The sequence below is a fragment of the Rhagoletis pomonella genome, unplaced genomic scaffold, assembly GCF_013731165.1.
Source record: "Rhagoletis pomonella isolate Grant_MI unplaced genomic scaffold, Rhpom_1.0 Rhpom_scaffold_00016, whole genome shotgun sequence".
Classification (NCBI taxonomy): Eukaryota; Metazoa; Arthropoda; class Insecta; order Diptera; family Tephritidae; genus Rhagoletis; species Rhagoletis pomonella.
The window spans coordinates 5,084,912-5,096,349 of NW_023458570.1; positions in this window are offsets into that span (position 1 = coordinate 5,084,912).

Sequence of the window (11,438 nt, forward strand, 5' to 3'; positions counted from 1 at the left end):
TTTCCCTCTTTCTTTTTAGGCAGCCCTTTAGGAGAAAGTCGTTACAACACCAATGAAGATTGGACAAACAACAGAACTTCTCCATGTACAACATAAAGGACAAAGATTGATTATATTAGAAAATATGGAAATAAGTATATAAAACAGAAGACCTTCAAAGGACAAATAATAAATGAGCAACTGAATACTGCATCGGACGAAATGTTTGAACCTCTAAAACTACTGTACGATAAGAAAAATGACAACAACAAAATATTAAGGGAAAACACTAACTACAAAAACAAAGAAGGTAAAAATCACTGACTTCTACCTGCCGGCAAAAACAACCCAGAGCAATTCATCTACCTATTCAGCACCGCAAAGACTGCAAAACTAAGGCCCAGTTGCTCAAAACATCGTTATCGACGTTACCGACACCGTGTTATATGCATGGAGTCGAGAACGTCAATAACGATGTTAACCGATGATTAGTGCCAACCAGGCTTTGAGCAACCGGTCCTAAGAAGACGTATCTAACACAAGAAAGAGGTAGTCAATAAGTATAAATAAGAGCACCAAAAAAATTATCCAGAACGAAAAATGACACTGAAGAGGGCACAACGCCGAAACCGGTTTGTCTCCAAACCAAATTTAACAAGGGATGACGGAAATTCGTTCCAAAATACATCACTTGCTTTTGTATTTAAACGTCGCCAATTTAAAATTATTGCAACGTTCGCAATAACAATAAATAAGTCTCAAGGTAAAACCCTAGCAAGAGGATTGCTTAACGCATGGCGTATTGAGTAGAGTACGATCTTAATCAAACACCAAGTTAAAGTTAACTACCAAAAGCAATGCATGTGGTTTTAAGAATAAAGAAATATGCAGATTTTTTAGACCACGGAGCACCCCGATTCTCGAAATTTATTACTAGTCTTTTTTAAAGTCGTATAAATAAACATGTACACACATATCATGCATATTTATATATGTTCGTATGTATGTACATATGCATGGATTTTGTCTTTACAGAGAAAAATAAATAAAGGGGATAGTATAATCGTTTGTGCCGCAGAAACAAAAAAAAAATAAGCACTTTTTAAAACCCCCAAAATAGTTTGCTACTTGTAGCAGTTATGCTCTAGAATGATAGAATACAAGATTGCGCCCATCAGAGGGGATTTTTGAGAATAAGTTTTGTGTGACGTCACACTGGTGCGTTTGCGAGATAGAAATGCCAAAACGCGAGCAAGAAAGGAAGAAGAAAAAAAATGTTCAAGTAAAACGTAAACAAGTAGCACAAGTGCGACGTCATACAAACAGCGATTCTGTCAAATTCACTGAGAGCGGAATAGCCGTACCAAGATGGGCGCCCTTTGTTCTCTATATCATGAGTTATGCTGTAAACCTGAACGAAATATCCCTGCAGTGAAAAGCCAAACCAGTTAGAAAATATACTAGTTCATTAACTAGTATGTGCCTACCAGTTCGACAATTTCGAAGAACTTAGGCGATCAGCGACATCTGCCTTTGAATTGCCAAAGCCAAAAATAAAACGCAATTAATTGCTTTTCTTACAAATGTCGGCTGTGGCGTCACGTGAACACTACTGGTTCTGGTTCTGAAATCGCAGGTTCGAGGCCGCTTGGAGGTGGTTAAGATTTTTAAAGTTAAATAAATGTAAGTAAAAATAATTTATTCAATTTATAAATAAATAACAAATTTGAAAATCTAATTGCATTGCAAAAAAACATTTAGGAAGAAATGCTTGTGCTATAAAAACAAAGAAATTAAACAAAAATATTTTTTTATTAAATTTAAAAACTACAATAACCAGCCTAAACAAAAAAATTAATTTATTAAAAATAAAAATAAAATAAAAAATAGAAAATAAAAAAATTTTCCCTGCGCCAGGATTTGAACCTGGGACCTCAGGTTAACCATGCGAGTGCTCTGCCCTGTCGGCCATTGTGACTGCTGGAGCGTCGCGAGCAAAAAGGCACACTTATGCCTTTCACGGGGCATGAATTGGCAGACTATCTCATCAACTGGTATGATGCTACTAGTATTTATACTAGTAGATGCTGATGCATAGCCTGACAACTGACATCTCGTAGGACATGGCAATGTTAAAAATACCAGTCGCTAACATTGAAAAAGGATAGAACATGAACTAGTTGAGCTGAAACGCAAACTGGTAGAATTCTAGTTCACAACTAGTAGCTTTCCCTGCAGGGATAATCCTTGGGGAAAAAATGTATTTGTGGGTTGTTGTTCAAGAACATATATACATATGTATGTATGTATATGTATATGTAGATATGGGAAGATTTGCATAAACAAAGAATAGAGGCCGGTCCACATACCTACAACTTTGGCGTTGCGTACGCGCGTTAGAAGTATGGTCTGTAGTGTTTGTTTTCTTTTAAATAATGTATTATAGAATAAGGATTGATACTGAATGTAAACGATTAAAAAATCTGATATCGAGAAGTATTAAATATTTCCATTTGTCTATCAAAATTAAAAAAAAAATAAAATTGGATACAAAATAAGGATTATTTGTAAAATTTAAACAATCAGGCTAAAGCGTGTCTAATTAACTATTATCGTGGAAAATATCAGCAAGATACATGCTATGAATCAGTGAATAATAAATAATTACTGAATTCATCAAAAAAAGTGAATAACAATAACTCTTGAAAAATTTCGAATTTTGAAAATTGCTCAAATTATATTTTTTATGGTTGTAAACCGAATAAAGTGATTTGTGCGAAAAAATCTTGACCATCCAATTTTGGGTATCCACTTGAGAGATTTTCACTCTACAATAGATGCAGAATAAAACACCCTGCTCAGTTCGCAACACACTGTGAAACTGTCAAACAGCTTTCGATAAAAACGAAAATCTTTGATTGAATTTTTGAACCACTAAAACCGGTTTAGCGCGAAACTTGACTATTGGAAAACAACAGTCGAAATATTTTTTACGAGTATATTAAAATTGTTTACTAGAAAATAGCGGGACTTTCCGTTGTTTGTCAGCTTTTTCTTTTTGTCAATTAAACAAACCTCGTCAGCAACCCTGGCTATCTCCGCAAAGGTATTGTCAGACGAAATTGTGCGAAAATTAATTAACTTATCAAAATAATCATTTTTATGTATTTTTATGCTTTTACGCCAAAATATGTATTTAGTGTCATAATATGCATTTGCATATGCGATATCCATTTGCATATTTTTGTCTTCCCTACATATAACATGAAGCTTTTTAATTTTTGTTAATATTGCTATTGAGCTTTTTACCACGATTTTATTTATTAGGAAAAATGGAAAAGCAACAAAGCCTAAGCGGTAGAAATTATAGCAGCTATTTCGGATAACACCACATCTCCTCATCAGACCTCTTTTTTTTCTAGACTTCAGCAGGGATCGAACCCGCGTCATCGATGTGCAAAGTCAGAAGCATTAACCACTGAGCTCTGCACATCCCGTAAACTCTTGTTGCTAATTCATTTCCTTATTCAACCTACTACTATCAAGTGCAGCTGATTTGCCGCTATTTAAATTTGACAGCGTCTGATGAGATGTGATGATCTCCGAAATAGCTGCTATAACTTCTACCGCTTAGACTTTGTTGCTTTTTCCGTCTTTCCTAATAAACAATTGGTACAAAGCTCAATAAAAATGTTAAAAATAAAATGTTAATAAGCCACAATAACATTGACAAAAAAAATTTTATGTTAATAAGCCACAATAAGCTTTTTAATTTTGGTATTGATTTTACGAAAGTTATTCAAGTCTTTAAAATGCTTTTAACGTTAAGACTGCATTTTTTGCCTCTTTTGTTTTTATTTTCAACTATGTATGTTTGTAAGGTGTTCCTTTTATTTAAAAAATAATTTGTTACGAAATAAAAATGCACACTTACTATTGTTGAAACTGAATTTTATTGTTCGGCTTTGGCCGAATATTAATTCGTACCTAATATTCGGCTTCGGCCAAATTCCAGCTTCGGTCGGACGCTAATGTATATACATATGTATATTTCCATTGTTCACTGCAGGCATCAACTGCAATCTGCGCTTGGAAAATATGGCTTACAAACCATTGACTACACTAACGGAGCAGCATAGCATTGCTGTTGGAAAGCATGTTGCCATTGGCCTATTTGTGTGTGCATTTTTATCTTTGCTATCTGCTATTTTGATTCGCCTTTTTTGTTTTTTTTTTTTATTTCGTCGCAAATGGACCAGACCAAGAATAAAGTGCAACTGTTACAGGCGACTTAACTAGGATACACAATTAAAACGATCATCTGAAAAACGAGCTACTGAAAATGAATACACAAATAAAACTCCAATGCAATCAAAAATAAAAGTGTATGCGACTATAAATACTGTGTAACAAAGATTAAATTAAGATGGTATATTATGCAAAACTAGATAAGAGCATTGCCTCAAATGCGGAGCAGGGCAATTTTTGATGACAACACTGGCCAAAACGGCCAGCTTTTGTATATTACTCAAGTAAGCAAAACTAAAAGCCGGGTTTGTCAACCGCGGTAGACGAGTTTTTTTATTTTATTTATTTTTTTCTTTTGTTTTATTTTATTTCAGATTATTTATTTTATTATTTATAGTTTAATGTGATTCAAAAGTCAACAACAACTAACTAAAAGCAACATTAAAAAATACAGAAGTTAGAATTGAATGAATAAAAAAGATTTAAGTGAAAATTCTACTGGCCGTGGTACTCGAACCCATGACTTCGCGGCTCGTTAATCGGCATTACAGCCGTCTGTCTGTGATTTCAAATATCTACCTCGTCGCACAGTGGGGTAATTAATATCGATATTGGAGATTAATTAAAAAATTGAATTTCAAAGTACAAAGAAGTTTTTAGTACCAAATGAAAGAAGATAAAATCCTACATCACTATGCAATCAAATATTTGCCCAAAAAATTACCGTTTTCTTGCAATATACCCTTAAAGTCGTCACATTTTCCTTCTTATGTGCGCAAATTGATAAACGTGGTATAATATTTCATATCGGCCGCTCATTGCGATTTTATCGTAAGCGGCAAAAGGTAAATTTTGCAGGAGAGTTTTTTTTTAATTCTCCCTTAAACAGTGTAAAAATTTAATTGGATTTAAATGGAAACAAAATTACTGTCTAAAGGTAAAATGGCGCTACGATATTTTTCTTGAACATGCTGAGAGGAAAGTTATCACAGAATTGGCGCTTGCGATAGTTTTTATGTTGTATAATCTGGGCAGTTATAAACATAGGATCTAAGGATTGTTCGAAAAAACTGAATTTTAAGTCAATTAAATATAAACACTGCCAATCATCAGAATATATTTTCAACTTTAATTGTTTGGTGCATCTACTAGATTGTCCACAAGTTTTCTTCGTGGATGTAGTCTAAGGGCCGGTTGTTCAATGTCTGGTTATCACTACCACTACACTATCGACGATTTCGACATCATGCATGTAACATGTGATCGATAAAGCAGTAGTTGTGCTTAACCGGAGCTTCTACCTGCGATTTGTGCTAATCAGACATTGAACAACCGGCCCTAAAGGCCCTAAGGGCCGGTTGTTCCGGTTAAGTACGACGACTGCTTTATCGATCATAAGTACCACTGCAATTTTATAAAAATAAGGCTGAGTGCAAAAGTTATGATAAGTAAAAGGATAAAATCAAAATCTTATAGCAATTTGCAATAGCAAAACTAAATAATTTCGAAAGTGTGAATCTATATGGCCATGTAAGCTGGTGTTAAGTTAGCAATTTCAATTCAGTTGCAATATATTCTATGCCAGTGGATATAATAAGAATATAAGCCCCGTTAGGTGTCTGTTTTCCATCTTTCTGATATGCTTTTAAATCTTATAACCATAACCACTTGGCAAAGCAAGAGTTTCAAAAAATACCCCGCTCGACGAGCCACGCTGCACTTAGTGATTGCAGCTGCAATTGCATAATGCCAGATTACATTTAATTTTGATGAGGGACAGAAGCTGATTTTGAAGCATTCAGTTGTAGTAAGTGCCGATGGAACTCTGGTTAAAACTAGAGTCCAAACTGCTATTTACAATAAAGTTCTGTGTCGCTTACCATAAAATGTTAGGAACTCAGAAACACTTGTGTAAACAAAACTAACTATAAAACTCATTTTGCTTTTTTCCGTAACGGTAAATATTCAAAGTCTGTGATTTTGTACGACGTTGTAACTAGTATTTGTACCCCAATTGCAACAAATTTGTTTTCGATAATTTGTCGCTTACGATAAAGTCGCAATTAGAGGTCGATATTTCCAAGCTGTTTCTTGTTTCTCGCTTCCATATTTTTAAGATTTACAAATTTGTTGTCATCAAACAAAAACAAAATCACCAAAAACGCACCAAACACCAAACACAATAAATTTCGCGTTTTGAATACGCACTAAATTTTAGTCAGTGATTACACGGTGGCGTTTGCGAATCACGCTCCGGTGTAAATATAGCAGAAAGAAATAAATAGAACCAATATATTTCGATTTTCGTAATTAATCCAATACAGGGTCAATTTATTTCAATATATGTATATATAAGTTGGTATAACAATATATTTAATTACCTTTGGATTGGAGTGGCCTGGTAGCTGCTGCGCTCGCGTTGACCTTCTGAACCGAAGTGAAGTAAAGGACTTGCGGGATATTAAATCGGACCGCCGGACAACCGATATTAAGGGTAAACTTAACGAAGGTTTATTGTCCGGCGTGAAACTTTAGTTAACGGCGCGAATTAATGTTAGTGCGTGTGCACATGTGTGTGTGTGTGCATATGCACATATGCCAACATTAGGGCGGGTCGCAAAAATATAGAAATATATAAGGTGAAGGCCTAAACAGTGAGAAAAGCGCCAAATTGGCAACAGTCTCGCCCAAAATTAATTTTTTGTTGGAAAATTTTGGTACAACACTTTCACCAACAATTCACTTAATGATTTCTAGTGGCACATTTATCTGCTCGTCAGAAGGCGTCCTGTCCGTGACGAAGTTCTTGCAATTTTCCAATGATCTGGCGCTTCATAGCACGGTTAATCGTACAACACTGATCAATTTCAATATCAGAGTTGCCAACGATATAAATTTTTTCAGTTGTTAAAGAGCTTGTTGCTCCTGAATGTTTCATATTTTGATCGGCGAATGGTTTACGAACACTGAAAGTACAATGTCGAAAAATTCTAACTACCTTCGAAGCAATCGAACCATATTGGCAAAAGAAATATACACGCCAGATATTCTCATTCAGCCTTAGCGTGAGTTTCGCCCGAAATTTTTTCATCCGGCCACAGTGATTACACGGAAACGAAAAGTAAAAAGTGAACCGGTTCGAGGAAAACGAAACTCATGATAAGGCCGATTTTGTATTTTTGATCAAAATTCCATCGTACATTTTTCAAATCCGACAACTGCAAATGGAACCCGTAATAATTTGCAACGCAGTTTAACCTAACCTAACCTACATAATTGATTAGCATTGATGCAATTTTGAACCTTGGCAACCATTTTAATTGTAATATTACGATCAAAATTAGGGAAATAAAAAAATTTCGAGTACAAAATCTGGGGAAAATAAATTTTTCCGGAATTTTCTTATCGGATAATATTTTAAATTTTCCTTGGTAATGCCATAAAAACCTTAATAAAAAAAAATGTTTCCTACTAAGTTTTTTTCGGATTTGTCTTTTTTGTAATTTATTTGGTTCTAGCTATACAAATACATCAAAATTTTTTAAATTAAATGTACGCATGAATTCTTCTCCAGTTTCAGGGTCGATTACCCCACTGTGCGTATCAAGACAAATTCTGTGAATATAGAAAAAATCATTTTCTATTTTTTAGTCATGGTACAATTATTGTCTTCCGAAATGGTTTTGCTTTACATCGATATTCGTGCTCCCTTATTTTAATTTTGACACATTTCAATGTTGATTCTATTACTTATAGCTGGTTTTCCTTTTGTTTTCGCTCAATTTAATTTTTATGATTTTTTAAAACAAAAGAAAATACATTTGAAATAAACTGATCAATAAAAATGTTTAATTTGTTTTTCGGCTTTTGCAAATTAAATAAGTTTTCTGTAAGAAGGTTTGTTTAAAAAAACGTTAACATATATATATGGTTTATGGTGCATGACAATATCTCTTTTTCTTTACAGTGAAAGCATAGACAGATCCGGAATAACGGCGCAATCGATCTGCTCAAAATTGTGCCTTGACAGACAGCAGTAATGCAGATTTACGAGCCGCGAGGTCGTAGGTTCGAATCCCACGACCAGTAGAATATTCATTTTATTTTTTTTATTCATTCAATTGTAACTTCTATAATTTTTTTAAGTTGTTTTTAGTCAGCTTTCTTCGACTTTTTTGGTAAAATTAAACTCTAAAAATTTAAATTAACTAATAATAAAATAAAAAGTGTGAAATAAAATAAAGTAAACGAAACTAAAATAAAATATATTAATCAAATAATGTTTAAAAAATTAAAGTAAAAATAAAAACAAATTTTTTTTGGCAATTGCTCCAACCGAGGATCGAGCCTGGGACCTGCAGGCTTGTAGTACACAGCCCACAACACTCGGCTACCGCGGATGAAGCAGTTGGCCGCTTTGTTTGCGTATACCTTAAAAGTAGCATAGACATCTCTCTTGTCGTCGGTAATGCAGTCAACGTGTTAATTCAAATAAGTACGTCAATTTTAATTGGATTCCTATCTAAATTAGTATGGTGACTGCATTACCGATGAAAAGGAATATATGTCCATGCTAGTTTTGCGCTTTCTCTGTATTCTACACTCTCTGCAGGCAGATCGGAATATGCGCTCTCTGGCAAGACAACACCGTAAAAATTGTACCATTTATAGAAACGTGGATATAAAATTTTTTTTTATTTGATTTTTTTCTCACTTTTTTTTCTTCAACAAAATACTGAGTCATTCATCAGTGTATCATGGCCACATAATTGTGGTATAAAATCTTTATATGTATATGTGTATAGAATCTTTACAGAAAGAACAGATTTTGTCATTACATATTTATTACCAATTGATGCACAAAACTAGAAATTTACCATAGTTAATTGTATTGCAGTTAAGATTTTTAGGGCGATCTCTACATTAATGCTTTTATGTGAATTTCCCAAATCAGGGGTACATAATTGAGTTATGAATTGCTCTTATTAATTTAAAAATTGACTGCCAATAAATTTTGTGGTTAAATATTCGAGCCAAAACAAGGAAATATTTAAAGAAATTTATATTATGTTTCATAGTGTACATAGCACTCAATGAAAGTGGCAATAATAAACAAACAATAGCAGTCATTGCGTTAACACATTGTATGCACCAGTTGCAACAAAAGATTACAAGAAACGGTAAAGTAGCAACAATGGCTTAAAAAAGTGTAAAAAATAAGAAAACAGCTAACAATAAAGAAGTGCAGAATAAAAAATGTAGCAAGATATGAATAATTTTTCAGAAACCGAAAAATCTGTTAATGGGAGACAAAATTATTTCACAAAACAAATTTTCCTGAATGCGGTCCTTAAGGTGGGAATATTTTCTGCTTAAAGTATTTCATTGAAATACAGTATATTTGCTTAGCTGCCCATCCTTCTTTGCACGAAAAACTTGTGCGCTTAACCGAAAAAATCACTTAACCGAATTTTCTTTACTACTTCAATGAGGAAGGTATCAGAGTCACTATGAAACCAAATAATAGAGGAGCACTTACCACGTGGAAACTATTGCAAGCGGAATTTTTTCCGAATGGTATCTAACTACATAAAATGATAACAGTTTTCGTTGTTCTGCAAAATGAGCAAAATAAATAAAAGCTTGTAAAATTAGGGTAAGTGTAGAGCCAGTGCAGGTAAACGTAATACTGTCTTTGATAATTGATAATAGTTGCAAATTTTTAAGGCAGGTATCGCTAATGTACAGGTATGTTGAATGCATCTATCGGAGCAGTTTCCTTATAAATGTTAAAAATAATGCCACTGATGCGCATTTTGGGATAGGTATCTTAAATGTGCACTTAAGCACAAAGGCAGCAAAGCCAAATATACTGTACACTTAGCATGAATAGTAACTGTAGCTTCTATTAGGGGTACCGATTTTTCCTTTTAGAATGTTATAATAAAGACACTTTTTTCCACTAAGAGACTTCGTGAAGAATAAAGCCTCTAAAGAACTTTAATTTTTTTCCATGTTTGTTAAGTTATCCGAATGTATCGAGTTGTTGAAATTGAACAATGTTTAATAAGTCATCGAAATTTGGCGAGACGTAGAAGCTGGGGACAGGTAACAAGATCAATGGAAATAAGGTCAATTGACACTATTTCGCATACTGGTGCGAAATAAAGTCAATTGACATTGTCACCTTTTCAAAAGTGAAATAAAGTCAACAAAAATTTGGAAATAAAGTAAGTTATGCTATTTCCTCATTCAAATACAAATAGCGTCGACAATGCTAAAGTATGTCGATTCAAAGAAAAACATGTGGTTCTTGCATCGTAAATGAGATATGATTTTTGTTACAATAAACACTGCCCCATAATGTTTCCATCAGAGACCGGATTTGAGTAGGGATGTTGCGATACTGCTGATATAATCATGGTATCTATACTTTATTTTCGATACTGGGTAAATCGGTATTCGATACTAGGGTGACGATATTATTGGTACCCATACGGGTATTTTCTTTCGATACCGCTTAATGTATCTTAATAATATCAATATCAATATCATCTTTATACAAACCATATTGTTCCTAGAATTCTATTTAAGTATATTTTCTGATTAGTGACTATGTTATCGTTCGCGCGATATTTTATTTCATATGCCCATTTGATACTAGTATAGGACTGCCATAATCCTGAACCCATCGACCAGGACACTTATCATCCAAATAAAAAACGAGGATACAAGTGAATATAGTGACAATATGTTCTGGCGTTGCATTACTTTTGAAGTAATTTCTGATATTATAAAGAATGTAGTTTTGTGGCACAATCCGTAGAGCACGGTGATTGATGATTATGAAACGCTCATGTTCTGAATTTGTTTAAAATCATAAAATAGTCTAAGATCCGACAAAGGCTCGACCTTCACCCATCTGTTTAATGGATGAAATCCTTTTTCTATGAAATTTATTTTGTGAGTGGGTTGGCTGAATAAATCCTGGCCAGGATATTTTTAATTAAATATTCAAAAATTAGTATTATTTTTTTAATTTTGCACTCATTTGTTATACCAATCGAAAATATAAAGCCCATAGAATGTGTTAAACAGATGAGTGAAAATTACTAATATTACCTACCTATTCATACTTGCCAACCCAATAGGTAGGCCAGGAAAAAATAGGCAACCCGACGTTTTCACATTCTATAGGCTTAAAACTTTCG